Below are 13403 nucleotides of genomic sequence, written 5' to 3' on the forward strand. Positions count from 1 at the left end.
CTGGGTTTAGGGGCCGTTCAACAAAGCTCCAAGGCACCCCAAGATCTGCCTCCACCTGCTGGCTGCCTGTTAGGCTCAGTCACTGAAAGAGCCTCTGCAGGTACTCAGATTGCATGAGGCAGGTTCTCAGTGAGTACTCAAGTAATTCCGCTATAAGAGTGGAATTTAAAAGTCACTACAGGTTGCTTCCCAGGAGTTAAGATGTCTGGGATCCATAGTCTGGGATCAGCTGTGTGAGCTTAAGGGCTTTGCAGAGTGTCGGTGAGTTCTCCGAGGCCAGAAAGCTGCTTGTCATGGTGGGCGATTCTTGGGTCCCCTGGAATGTGGATGGGGAAGGAGAACATGGCAGGGTCATGCAGCTGTGATCCTATTACTATGTCATGAAAAGTATAGTCTCTACATGTGTGGCTGATACTAGCAGATGCTTCCCTCCATTTCCTTCCTAGGGAAACTGCAGTTCTGTTCAGATGTCCACCCAAATGCATGTTCCCTAGCTTCCTGGCCAACACTGAGCCAGCCCTCTGTCCTCAAGATTGGATGGGCCAGGCTGGCAGGAGTGCAGGGAAGAGCAGGTAAAAGTCACTTGTCCCTTGGGAGGGCTGAAAATGCTATTAGAACTATTAAGGTTTAAAAATACGTTTTCTCTGTGTCTGCTCCCACACCAGAACTAAGCAGCCAAAGTGATGCTTAGCTTGCTCTCAGGAAGCACAATTCTGCCTTGCCCCAGTGCCAGCTGTGGTCAGAACACTGACAGAGGCGACTGGAGGAAGAAGACAGGGCATTCCTCTCCCAGCAGTGTAACACCGTCACAGACATGATTCTGTCTGCACAGCTGACTACTGCTGGAGCCCTTCAGACTTTTAGACATTATCTGATTTATATGTTTTAAAGATCACTTTCTGATTTATCATTATATGTTTATTATTTTTCAATTTCATTTTTAAAAATTAATTTTTTCCCAATTAGAGTTGTCATTCAAAATTTTAAGTTTACAGCATAGACATATATAGAACTTGCAAAGTGATCCCCTGGAATAGTCTAGTATGGGGTTTCTTTTAAAAGGGTATTAATCCTATTCATGAGGATTCCACCCTCATGATCCAATCACCCTCAATGGCCCCCACCTTTTATTTATTTTTATTTGAATTTATTGGGTTGACATTGGTTAATAAAATTATATAGGTTTTAGGTATTCACTTCTGTAATGCATTATGTGTATACTAGAGGCCTGGTGCATGAAATTCATGCATGAGGGAGTATCCCTCAACCCAGCCTGCACCCTCTCCAATCTGGGACCCTTCCAGGGGTCAGACATCCCTCTCACAATCCAGGACTGCTGGCTCCAAACTGCTCGCCTGACTGCCTTCCTGATTACCCCTAGACACTCTGCCTGCCAGCCTGATCACCCCCTAACCACTCCCAGGCCAGCCTGATTGATGGGTAAATGTTCCCCTGCCAGCCTGTTTGCCCCCAACTTCTCTCCTCTGATGGCCTGGTCACCCTTAACTGTCCCTCTCAACTGCTTTCCCTTGCAGGCCTGGTCCCTCCCTCCTGCCCTCCCCTGCTGGCCATCTTGTAGTGGCCATCTTGTGTCCACATGGGGGCAGGATCTTTGACCACATGGGGGCAGCCATCTTGTGTGTTAGAGTGACTGTCAATCTGCATATTACTCTTTTATTAGATAGGATAGAGGCCTTGTGCATGGGTGGGGGCCAGCTGCCCTGAAGGGTGTCCTGGATCAGGGTGGGGGTTCCCTTGAGGTGTGGGTGGCCTGTGAGAGGGGCCTGTGGTGGTTTGCAGGCTGACCATGCTCCCTGGTGATCCAAGCGGAGGCCCTGGTACCTGTGTTTATTTATCTTCTACAATTGAAATTTTGTAGCCTGGAGTGGAGCCAAGCCTCCTGCTCGCTCTGTGGCAGCAGCCATTTATGTTGTAATTTATGTATCTTCTACAATTGTAACTTTGTAGCCTGGAATGAAGGCCTGAGCCAGCCAGGGCTGCAGAAACTTGGCTTCCTCCATTGCCCTAGCCTCCTACTCTTTCAGCTCCGTGGCTGCCGCCATTTCTGTTGGAATTTATTTACCTTCTATAATTGAAATTTTGTACCTTTGAGTAGAGGCCTGGGCCCACCAGGATGTGTGGAAAGTTTGGCTTCCTGTATTTCCAGGGAAACCCAATGGCATCCATCTTGGTTGGGGTTAATTTGTATACTCTATCTGATTGGCTGGTGGGCGTGGCTGGTGGGCGTGGCTGGTGGGTGTTGCAGAGTGGTGGTTAATTTGCATATTACTCCTTTATTAGGTAGGATTGTATTGTGTGTTCACCAACCCAAGGCAAGTCTCCTTCCATCACAATCCATCCCCCATTTACCATCTCCTACTTTCCCCCACCCCATCCCCTGTGGAGATCACTTTGTGATTTGACTTTTTTTTTTTTTTTAACATATTTTATTGATTTTGTACAAAGAGGAAGGGAGAGAGATAGTTAGAAACAGAGAAAGTCATCTATCAGCTGCCTCTTGCACACCCCCTACTGGAGATATGCCCGCAACCAAGGTACATGCCCTTGACCGGAATCCAACCCGGGACCCTTCAGTCCCCAAGCCGACACTCTATCCATTGAGCCAAACTGGTTTCGGCTGATTTGACATTTGAAATGATATTTGAGATGTGCCTTGAGAGCACAGGTGGGATTTAGGCAGATGAAGAGGGTGAGAATGTGCTTCAGGTACAGAGAATGAGCACATCGCCTGGAGGCAGGAGAGATGAAGACGGGAAGACCAGAGCACATGCCCCTCAGATGCCTGTCTTTGCGGGGATATGAGAGGGAAATAGAAGACTCTCCATGGAGGGGGCAAGGCTGAGGAGAAAAGGAACCAACCACAGAGTGGTCAAACAAGGGGGACTGTGGGCCCTCCATGGGAAGGCAGGAAGAGCAGGGGACCATGGGAAGGGGCAGGGCTGGGGGAACAGGGAAACCTTCTTGGGGGTAAAGGGGACCCTCCTTGGAGGGGGCAGTGTCCCATCTCACACCTCCTTCCTCTCCTATCCTCCCTGCTCTGCCCCCTCCATGGAGGGTCCCTGTCCCTCCTGCCCTAAGCCCTTCATGGAGGGACCGCTAACCCCAGTCCTTCCCTCTCCATGGAGGGTCTCCAGTGCCCCCTGTCCTGCCCCCTTTATGTAAGGTCCCCTGTCCTCCCTGCCCTGAACCCTCCATGAAAGATCCCCTGTCTGCTCTGGCAGACCCCATCTGTGGAGGCTTCACTATTCCACCTGCTTTTCCCACTCCATGGAGGGGGCAGGACAAAGGGCACTGAAGATCCCCATTTCCTCTGCCCTGCCCATCCCTGAGATTGCCATGTCCCCACTCTTCTGCTCCATCCATGGAGGGTTCCATGACCCAATGCCATGCCCTGTTTCTTCCATGGAGGTGGTCCTGTCCCTGCTGCTCTGCTTCATCGATGGAGGGTCCCCTGTTTTTCTGTCCTGCCATATCCAGGAAGGAGCCACAGTCCCCCTCCATGGAGGATCCCCTGCCCCCCTGCCCTGTACTCTTCATGGAGAATCTCAAATCCCCTCCATGGAGGGTGCGCTATCCCCCTGCCCTGTACCCTCCATGGAGGGTCCTCTGTCCCCCCTGCCCTGCACCCTCAATGGAGGGTCTTCTGTTTCCCTGCCCTGTCCCTCACTCACCGGCCTCTGAGAGGTGTGTGCTCAGGTCTCCAGTGTTCATCTCTCCTGCCTCCAGGCCATGTTCCCACTCTCTGTACCTGAAGCACATCTCACGCTCTTCAGCTGTCTGGATCCTACCCCCTCAAATATCATTTCAAATGCTAAAAATAACAGTGAACTTTAAAATATATAAACCTGATCATGTCATTCCCCACACAAGGGCCCTTTACTCACCCGTCCTCTCCTGCACCCAGCCAGCCTGGTTCTCCCTGCCCGGGGGCACTTGCTGTCCCTTTGGTGGTGGCTTCCCCTTTCTCCATGTGGCCAGCTCTGTCTCAACAGCCGAGTCTGAGTTTAAATATGACAAGATCTTGGGGAGCTCTTCCTGAGCCTGCAGGGGAGTCACCCTGCAGTGGCCCCAGCCCAGCCTGGTGGGGTGTCATGTGGCAACAGGTCACAGAACTAAGACAGGTCACAATGGTAAGGCAGGTTACAGAGGTAACCTGGCAACTGTCCTGGGTTAGGCAGGTGGTGAAGTTAACCAGGTGTTCTTTGTTTTTAAATCAGTGATTGGACATTTATTGAGCACCAAATCCCAGACCCTGTACTGAACGTGCAGAAGTTGTGGCCCCACTTTGAGGTCCTAGCTCTCAGTGACCAGGTGTTCTTGAAAGTGGGAAGTGGGCAGGAGGGTGGGTCAGGGATGCCATGGGAGGGACTCAACACACATTGCTGGCTTTGAGGCTAGAGAAAGGGATCACAGACCAAGGTTTTCTGGAGGCCCCTGGCAGCTGGCAGTGGCTTAGGCAGAGACATGGAACAGAATGGTCCCATGGGAGCAGATTCTGTCAGCACCCATGAGCAGGGGTCAGGCTGGGTCTCCCAGGGCCTTCAGGGAGGAACACAGCTCAATGCATCTGCCTCAGGTTTCTACCCACAGCACCTGCCATCCCTCTTCCATTTGAGGTCATTTGTTAGGGCAGCAACAGAAAACCAAGGCAGTCCCTGTTGCTTCCTAGCCACAGCACCTAAGCGTTTTCTTCATGGCTCTGAGTATTTTCTCAAATAAAGTGTAGTTCTTGTTCACCTGTCTCCCAGCGCCTCTCAGCACCTGAAGGTAAACTGTGAAGGCCTGCCTCCAAGACCCAGGTGCAGGGAGGGCCACAGGAGGAGCACATGTGTTCAGTGAGTTTGGGACTGAAGGGCTCTTTTCTGATTTCATAGAATGTTATCTATATACTAGAGGCCTGGTGCACAAAATTCATGCACAGGAAGGGGGTGTCCCTCAGCCCAGCCTGCACCCTCTCCAATCTGGGACCCTTTGACAGATGTCTTACTTCCTGTTTAAATGAGCAGTCGGATATCCCTCTCACAATTCAGAACTGCTGGCTCCCAACTACTTATCTGCCTGCCTTTCTGATTGCCCCTAACCACTTCTGCCTGCCAGCCTGATCACTCTTAACCACTCCCCTGCCAGCCTGATTGATGTCTAATTGTTCCCCTGCCAGCCTGTTTGCCTCCAACTTCCCTCCTCTGCCAGCCTGGTCACTTTTAACTGCCCCCTCCTTCAAGCTTGATCACTTCCAACTGCCCTCCCTTGTAGGCCTGGTCCCTCCCATCTGCCCTTCCCTGCTGGCCATCTTATAGTGGCCATCTTGTGTCCATATGGGGGCAGCCATCTTGTGTGTTGGAGTGATGGTCAATCTGTATATTACACTTTTACTAGATAGGATAGAGGCCTGGTGCATGAGTGGGGGCTGGCTGGTTTGCCCTGAAGGGTGTCCCGGATCAAGGTGGAGGTTCCTTTGGGGCATAGGGCAGCCTGGGCGAGGGGCCTGTGGTGATTTGCAGGCTGGCCATGCCTCCGGCGTGACCCAAGTGGAGGCCCTGGTATCTGGGATTTATTTTCTTCTACAATTGAAACTTTGTATCCTGGAGCGGAGCCAAGCCTTCTGCCTGCTCTGTGGCTGCTTCCATTTCTGTTGAGATTTATGTATCTTCTACAATTGAAACTTTGTAGTCTTAAGCAGAGGCCTGGGCTGGCCCGGTGTGTAGAAAGCTTGGCTTCCTCCATTGCCGGGAAAACCCAAGCCTTCCTCCTGCTCTCTCTGTCGCCACAGCCATCTTGGTTTGGTTATTTTGCATACTTGCTCCTAATTGGCTGGTGGGTGTTGAAATATGGTAGCAATCATACTTGGGTAAAAACTGCTGTTTGAATTTTAACCCTACTATTCTGACTTTGACCTTCACTTACTTGCTTAAACAATAGGGTAGTTACAGGATATTGATTCCCACTGACTCAGTAGCTTCAGGGGTAGAAACTATAGATAACCTTTGGAGATTAACCACTGAATTCTGCTTCTGCAAGATAGGGCCACATTCCAATGTCTAGCAGGATGTGACAGGGAACGACCCTGTGGGCTGACCCCAGTTTTTAGAATATAGTCTTTAGGATTTAGAATTTAGAACAACGGAAAATTCCTGTGGTTTGAACTGTTGCAGAGTTCCCTAGCGCTAGGACGGTGGAGGGGGAGAGTTTGGAGAGACTTGCTTTGTTCATCACGCGATGGGCCTAGGGAGGATGAATTCAAATTCTAAGCAAGGTTACAGGCAGAACTTTTATTTTATTTTTTTATTTTTTTTATTAAAGAGCCAGCCCTATGTGCACCTAGTGGTTATCTTGATGCTGGCCTTAAAAACAATACAGTTCTATCCAATTGAAAAAGTGCACCTGGCATGGTATTGAGATTGTGGGCATGTCTGGTCTCTGGCCTACAAGTCAGACAGCAACATTTTGTCTAGGAAGAACAGCAGAAAATTTTAAACAAAATTTGTTGTAAAATAGGGGTTTTCCTTCTCAGAACCTTTAAAAAGAACTACCTGCACCAAAGCAGTGCAGTCGTGTGGAGTCCGCCTGCGTGTGGTGCTCTTGCGGCTGTCCTGGCCAGATATTTCAGGCGTGGCTTGTGGGTGTAGCAGGGTTATGGTTAATTTGCATATTATTATTTTATTAGATAGGCTATACAGAGGTAATATGCAAATTAGGCCAGGACACTATAACAGTCATGACCAGTCAGAAAGAGGCTGTGTGCACAGGTGAGGCCCAGAGTGGAGACAGAGACATAGGGCCTGAACTGCAGAGGCTTGGGTCATCCTGGAGCCAATACTGACAGGAGGGCTGCCTTGGAGCTGACACCGACAGGGGGGCCACCCCGGAGCCAACACTGACTGGGGGCCTAGGGCAGAGACTGACAGGAGGGCCTGGGGCTGTTCCAGCTGCAATGCACCAGCAATCTCACCTCTGCGCGTGAGCTACAGAGAAAACAGATGTTTTCTGTCCTCTAATTGGCTAAGCTCCTAGTAAGCCACTTGCAGTGTTCTTGGTAACTTGGGTAATAAGAATCAAAGACAGTGATCTAGGGTTTTTTACCACATTCCTGGAGGAAAAAATGAAGGTCCACTGCTGAAGAGGCTAAGAAATGTCATCCTGCCCTAGCCAGTTTGGCTCAGGAAGGCAGGCAGGTGAGCAATTGGGAGCCAGTAGTCCTGGATTGTGAGAGGGATCCCAGATTGGAGAGGGTGCAGGCTGGGCTGAGGGACACACCCCTCCCCTGTGCATGAATTTTGTGGACCAGGCCTCTACTGTTAAATATAAGTGACAAGAACAGACATCTTTGCCTTGTTCCCAGTCATAGGAAGAAATTCAATATTTCACCATTAAGAATAATGTTAGTGTTCGGATTTTTGTAGATGTCCCTTATCAGGTTGAGGAGATTTCCTTCCAGTTCTAGTTTGCTGAGAATGATTTTGTTTATTTGTTTTAACCAGGAAGGAGTATTAAATTTTATCACATTCCTTTTCTACATCTATGGAGGAACATGTGACTTTCTCTTCTTTAGTCTGTCAAAAAAGGTGAATTATGTTGAGTTTCAATGCTATACCAACCTTATATTCCTGAAATAAGTCTTAAAGTGCATGTGTGTGTGTGTGTGTGTGTGTGTGTGTGTGTGTTTAATGTATTGTTGGATTCATTTATTTGCCAAAATTTGCCATACTTTTGTTACAGTATCTATGTTCATGAGATATGTTGGTCTGTAATTTTTATGTAATTTATTTGTCCAGTTTTGGTATCAGGATAATGATGGCCAGGAAATTTCCCTTTCTCTTCCATTATCTGGGGTTGTGAATAATTGATATTATTCCTCCTTAAATGTTTGGTAGAATTTAGCAGTGAAGTCATCAGGAACTGGAGTTTTCTTTGTGGGAAGGTTTTTAACTATCAATTCAATATATTTCATAGATATATGATTATTTCACATTATCTGTTTCTTCTTTAGGTAATTTGTGTATTGCAAGGATTTATCCATTTCATCTAAGTTATTGAATCTATTGGCATAATACTGTTTATAATATTCCCTTTCTTAGAATTTTAAAGTCTGTAGAATCTATAGCAACATCTCCATGTTCATTCTTAATATTAGTTATTTGTGATTTAATTCCTCTCAAGTGTATTGAGAGTTGTTTTATGGCTCAGAGCATGGTCTATCTTGATGACTATCACAAGTGCATTGGGAAGGCATGTATACTGCTGGTTGCTGGGTTGAATGTTCTATAAATGTCAGGTCAAGTTGGTGGGTAGTATTGTTCAAGTCTTCTATCTTTTTATGGATTTGCTGTTTACTTGTGCTATAAATTAGTGAGAGCGAAGTGTCAAAATGCCCACCTAAAAACTCTGAATTTGCATATTTCTCTCTTCAGTCATGAAGCAGTCTTTGCTTATGTATTTAAACCTGTCTCATTATAATTGTTGTGTCCTGTTGATGAATTGAACTCTTTGACATTTTGAAATATTCCTCTTTATTCCTTTATTGATTGTTCTGAAGTTTACTTTATCTGATAGTAAAATAGCTTTCTTTCTTTCTTTTTTTAGATTCTTGAGAGAGAGGAAGGGAAAAGGAGAGAGAAACATCAATGTCTCCTTCATGCCTCCTACCAAAGATCAAGCCTGCAACCATGTGCCCTGGTTGGGAATTGAACCTGCAACTTTTGGTGCAGGGATAATGCCCAAGCCACTGAGCCACACCAGCAATGGCAAAATAAGCTTTCTTTCTATTAGTGTTATCATAATACATTTTTGTCATCTTTTTCTTTTTAACCTATTTATATCCTCATATTTAAAGTGCATTTCTTGCCGAAACTGGTTTGGCTCAATGGATAGAGCGCCGGCTTGGGGACTGAAGGGACCCGGGTTCAATTCCGGTCAAGGGCATGTACCTTGGTTGCGGGCATATCCCCAGTGGGGGGGGAGGGGGTGCAAGAGGCAGCTGATCGATGACTCTCTCTCTTCGATGTTTCTAACTCTCTATCTCTCTCCCTTCCTCTCTGTACAAAATCAATAAAATATATTAAAAATAAATAAATAAAGTGCATTTCTTATAGACAACATATAGTTAGGTCTTGCTTTTTCATCCAATTTAACAATTTCTGCCTTTTGATTTAAATGTTTAAACATTTACATTAATGTTTAATATGGTCAATATGGTGGGCTAAATCTATCTTCTTAATATTTGTTTTCTATTTGTCTTATTTGTTCTTTTGTTCCCTTTTTCCTTCTTTCCTACTTTTTTTAGACTTTTTAATTATTCCATATCTTCTCTACTGTGGCTTATTAACTAAATCGTTTTTTACTTATTTAGTAGCTTCTCTAGGGTTTATAATATACACTTTTTTAAAAATATTTTTTATTAATTTCAGAAAGGAAGAGATAGATAGATACATCAATGATAAGAGAGACTCATTGATGGGCTGCCTTCTGCACACCCCCACCGGGGATCGAGCCAGCAACCCAGGCACGTGCCCTTTACCTGAATTGTACCTGGGACCCTTTAGTCCACAGGCCGATGCTCTCTCCACTGAGCCAAATCGGCTAGGGCTGTAATATACACTCTTAATTATCATAGTCTATCTTCAAATAATACACCACTCTATGTAGAGTGTGAGAACCTTACAACAATATACTTCTAACTCCTCATTTACACTTTGTACTACTGTTGTCTACATACAGCTTTGGCTGATTCAAGTGTATGTAACTATGTCCATGATCAATAGTCCCACAACACAGCACACAGGGCCCACTAAATAGGGCAAAGAAAGAAATAGAATATAATGTCCCATGTTAGTAATATTATTTAGGGAGAGACTGACTGCAGAGTCACAAATTAATCAGAACAGCCACCAACCAGCCTTATCCCTGGATCAGGGTGCTCAAGGGCCTTTGTTGCACCAAGCATTGGCCTTTTATTTGCTGGGTCATGGTAGTGTCTAGGAGAGGGCCAGGCACTTCCAGGGCTAAGACAGGGAGAGGGAAGGTAAGGTTCAGGACAGTAGTTGTTTACTAAGCAATTTAGAAGTAATTCGGTATTTTAACACTGGTTGGCCATTCAGATGCACACCAGTTGTGTTTATGTCCTAGAGGTAGTGAAGTACCCCCGACACATACTTCTTTATGGAGTCTCCAACAATTTATGGCATGTTTGCTAATACAGTGTGAGAGAATTCTCTGGGGCACAAGAAGAGGTTGATCCATCAGCAGAGTCAAACATAGGAGGCAGAGCAGAAAGAAAAGAGCTTACAAGTGTCTTATAAATCAATAATGGCCGGTATTTTAGTACTTGTCATCTATCTCTAAACCTCTTAGCAACCTTTTGAATGCACTATTTTCTCAATCTATAGATGAGGATTAGGAGGTAAGATCAAGAATTTGCCTAGGGTCATATGGCGAAGAACCTATATTATATCTATGACTCACTCCATTGCTCCTTTTGATCAAGGTTTTTTTTCCTTCCAATATGTGAAGAATTTAGTCACTTAAAAGGGTTTAATTTGCACTAGTGTTAGTGATACCGAAGAAAGCCCAGGCTCATGCCTCATGTCTCTATTCCTGACACCTCCATTAATTACCTTTCTCAGTCTACAGTGGGAATCATGGCTTGAAGCTGGAGGAACAAGATGGGTTACCAAAGCCCCAGGCGTGTGGGAAATTCACCTCCTAAGTACTTAGCACTCAAGCAACCCAACTCCACATCCCTTCATTGGTGCCACAGAAGTGATCCTAAGGCAGGACACCCAGAGCCTGCAGCCTTTCCTAATTCAATATCATCCATGTGGTATGGGTAGCAGCGCTTTAAACTGAAAGTGGCTCCTGCCTTGTATTACTACATCAAAGGATCAAAAATAAAGTGAGTTTACATTTTCTATTTAGGGTAGCATCCTTTCTCTTATGTGGCCTTACTTGTTTTTGAGTGGGAAAGTGACTCAGCTTGCTCAATGATGAATCCATTACAGCTTTTTAAGTCTGACAAATTATATATATATATATATATATATATATATATATATATATATATTTTTTTTTTTTTTTTTTTTTTTTTTTTTTCTTTTCTGGAAAAGAGCACTAAAAACTACTGGGTCCCAGTCAAAATACACAAAGCTGTGAGGACTTTCCGTAACACCAAACTCCAAATCTGTGACCAGAGTAGGAAGTATCATCACTAATGTAATAAAACTAGTGTGGTTTAAAAGAGCCTTTGCTTAATAATAAACACACCTGCTGGCTTAGTGTAGCAACTCAAAAGCAAAATACACAAAAAAAAAGCTGGCCTCATAAACATATTCAACTGTGGATGGACTTTATTTTCTACTCTCAGAATTTAACAAGACTGGACCTTTATAAAGTCACTAAACATTAAAAAAAAAAAAAAAAAAAAGCACCCTCAGTATGCAGTTTTATAGTATTAAATAAGTATTTCTGTAATATAGAGTACATAGGTGACTATATTTTTTAGATTTAAAAAAGAAAGTATTTTCTCAGTACCAATTTAAAATATTCTACCTCCAATTTACCATTTGATAACTAATTTTCACTAAAAAGTTTGAGATTATCCAGTCTTACTCAAAAATGGCAGAGATCATTGACAGAGTTCAGTTTCTTACTTCATTTTATCAGTGCCCTGGGCTCTGTGCAGCAGCTGCCTTAACAACATATACATTTAAGTGACTGGGCCAGTCTAAGTATCTGAGAAGATCCCTTCAATGCTTTTGCTCACAAATGCCTCCTCTTTTGAACTTCAATAAGCAATGTTTTCTGATGGCGGATTGAAGACACACGCATATTTTTCTCCTTGGAATGAGCAAATGGGGTACAGTGGACAGGAAGATAAAGATTTCAGTTTTTCCTCAGCTGATTCCAACTTCCTTACGCTGATTGAGACTCCTCCAGAAAGTAGGCATTTAATTGTCCAGCAAGTCTTAATTTTAGGAGGTGCTGTGAGCTCTTTTCACTTCATGTGAAATCCTGCTTTGCCAAATTAATCAATGCAGTGAATTTTGGTGAATAACCAAATGGCCTCAAGATATAATCCAAATTTATTTATGATTCAGTTTGAGTTTAACAAAATGGCAGGTTGTAAAGTGTTTCAATTTTTCTTTTTTAATTTTATAAAGGAGTTGAAAGAACTCTGGTGGATATGAAGACTGCTTTGAAATGATAGTTACTACCATGATGTCAGAATCCACTAAAAGGGTTCACAGTTAATAAAATGGTTTATACAGTGATCAAGAGCAAGGATTCTAGTTCCAATCTTTGTTGTATTACTTGTGTGTTAGGGAAATAACTAAGCATCTCTATGCCTATATTTCTTCATCCATAAAAATTTATCACCCCTATCATTCAAGAATTATACTAAGCCCTTTGGGATTCAAAGATCATCATATATTTTATTTTTTATTTATTTTTATTTTTTAAAATATATTTTATTGATTTTTTTACAGAGAGGAAGAGAGAGGAATAGAGAGTTAGAAACATCAATGAGAGAGAATCATTGATCAGCTGCCTTTTGCACCCCCCCCCCCCCACTGGGGATGTGCCCGCAACCAAGGTACATGCCCCTGACCGAAATCAAACCCGGGATCTTTCAGTCCCCACACCGACGCTCTACCACTGAGCCAAACAGGTTTTGGCATATATTTTATTTTTTTAAAAGTTTAAAACCTAGTTAGAGACAGTAGTACATAAGAAACAGTACATAATACAATACACTGGAGGCCAAGTGCACAAAATTGGTGCACAGGTAGGATCCCTAGGCCTGGCTGGTGATCAGGGTCGATCGGAGCCTTCTAGGTGTCAGTCAGGTTCTTCCTTCATTCCGCGCCACCCTCTGGTGGTCAGCGCACGTCATAGTGAGCGATCAAACTCCCAGTCTCCTGGTCAAACTCCCGAGGGGACACTTTGCATATTAGTCTTGTATATATATATATAGATGAGGTGGGGAGAAGAGGGAGGGTGGATTGAAAGTGTGAACCCTGGAGAAGATTGCCTAAATTGAAATTCTAGCTCCACCACTTTGCTGAGAAGTAGAGCAAGTTACTTAACTCATGAGCATTAGGTTCATTTCTAAAATAGTGATAATATTTACACATGAGTGTTTTATGAAAACTAAGAAAATTTAATAGAAAGAGCTCCTCAAAACCAATGAGGTACCACTTTACACCCACGAAGATGGCTATTATAAAAAAACAAAATATCACCAGAAATAACAAATGTTGAAAAGGATGTAGAGAAACTAGATCCCTGGCATACTGCTGATGAGAATGTGAAAATATACAAACACTGTGGAAAACATTAAGGTGGTTTCCCAAAAAAATTAAAGTTTATATTATGACCCAGCAGTTATA

The 13403-nt window shown here is 44.2% G+C and overlaps 1 long non-coding RNA gene and 1 other non-coding gene across 2 annotated transcripts in view; one reads left to right on the forward strand and one right to left on the reverse strand.

Annotated features, from left to right (window-relative positions):
• Positions 1–645: 645 nt before the first annotated feature.
• On the reverse strand, positions 646–847 carry LOC118725078. The gene has a single exon (XR_004989826.1). It is a non-coding gene; the product is annotated as a small nucleolar RNA SNORA74 (small nucleolar RNA).
• Positions 848–12033: 11186 nt separating this feature from the next.
• LOC123652789 overlaps positions 12034–13403 on the forward strand; it is a 9093-nt gene continuing 7723 nt past the window's right edge. The window contains exon 1 of the long non-coding RNA XR_006742280.1: positions 12034–12280. This is a non-coding gene — a long non-coding RNA (uncharacterized LOC123652789). The remainder of the gene's footprint in view (positions 12281–13403) is intronic.

Source organism: Pipistrellus kuhlii, unplaced genomic scaffold (genome assembly GCF_014108245.1).
Source record: "Pipistrellus kuhlii isolate mPipKuh1 unplaced genomic scaffold, mPipKuh1.p scaffold_m20_p_2, whole genome shotgun sequence".
Lineage (NCBI taxonomy): Eukaryota > Metazoa > Chordata > Mammalia > Chiroptera > Vespertilionidae > Pipistrellus > Pipistrellus kuhlii.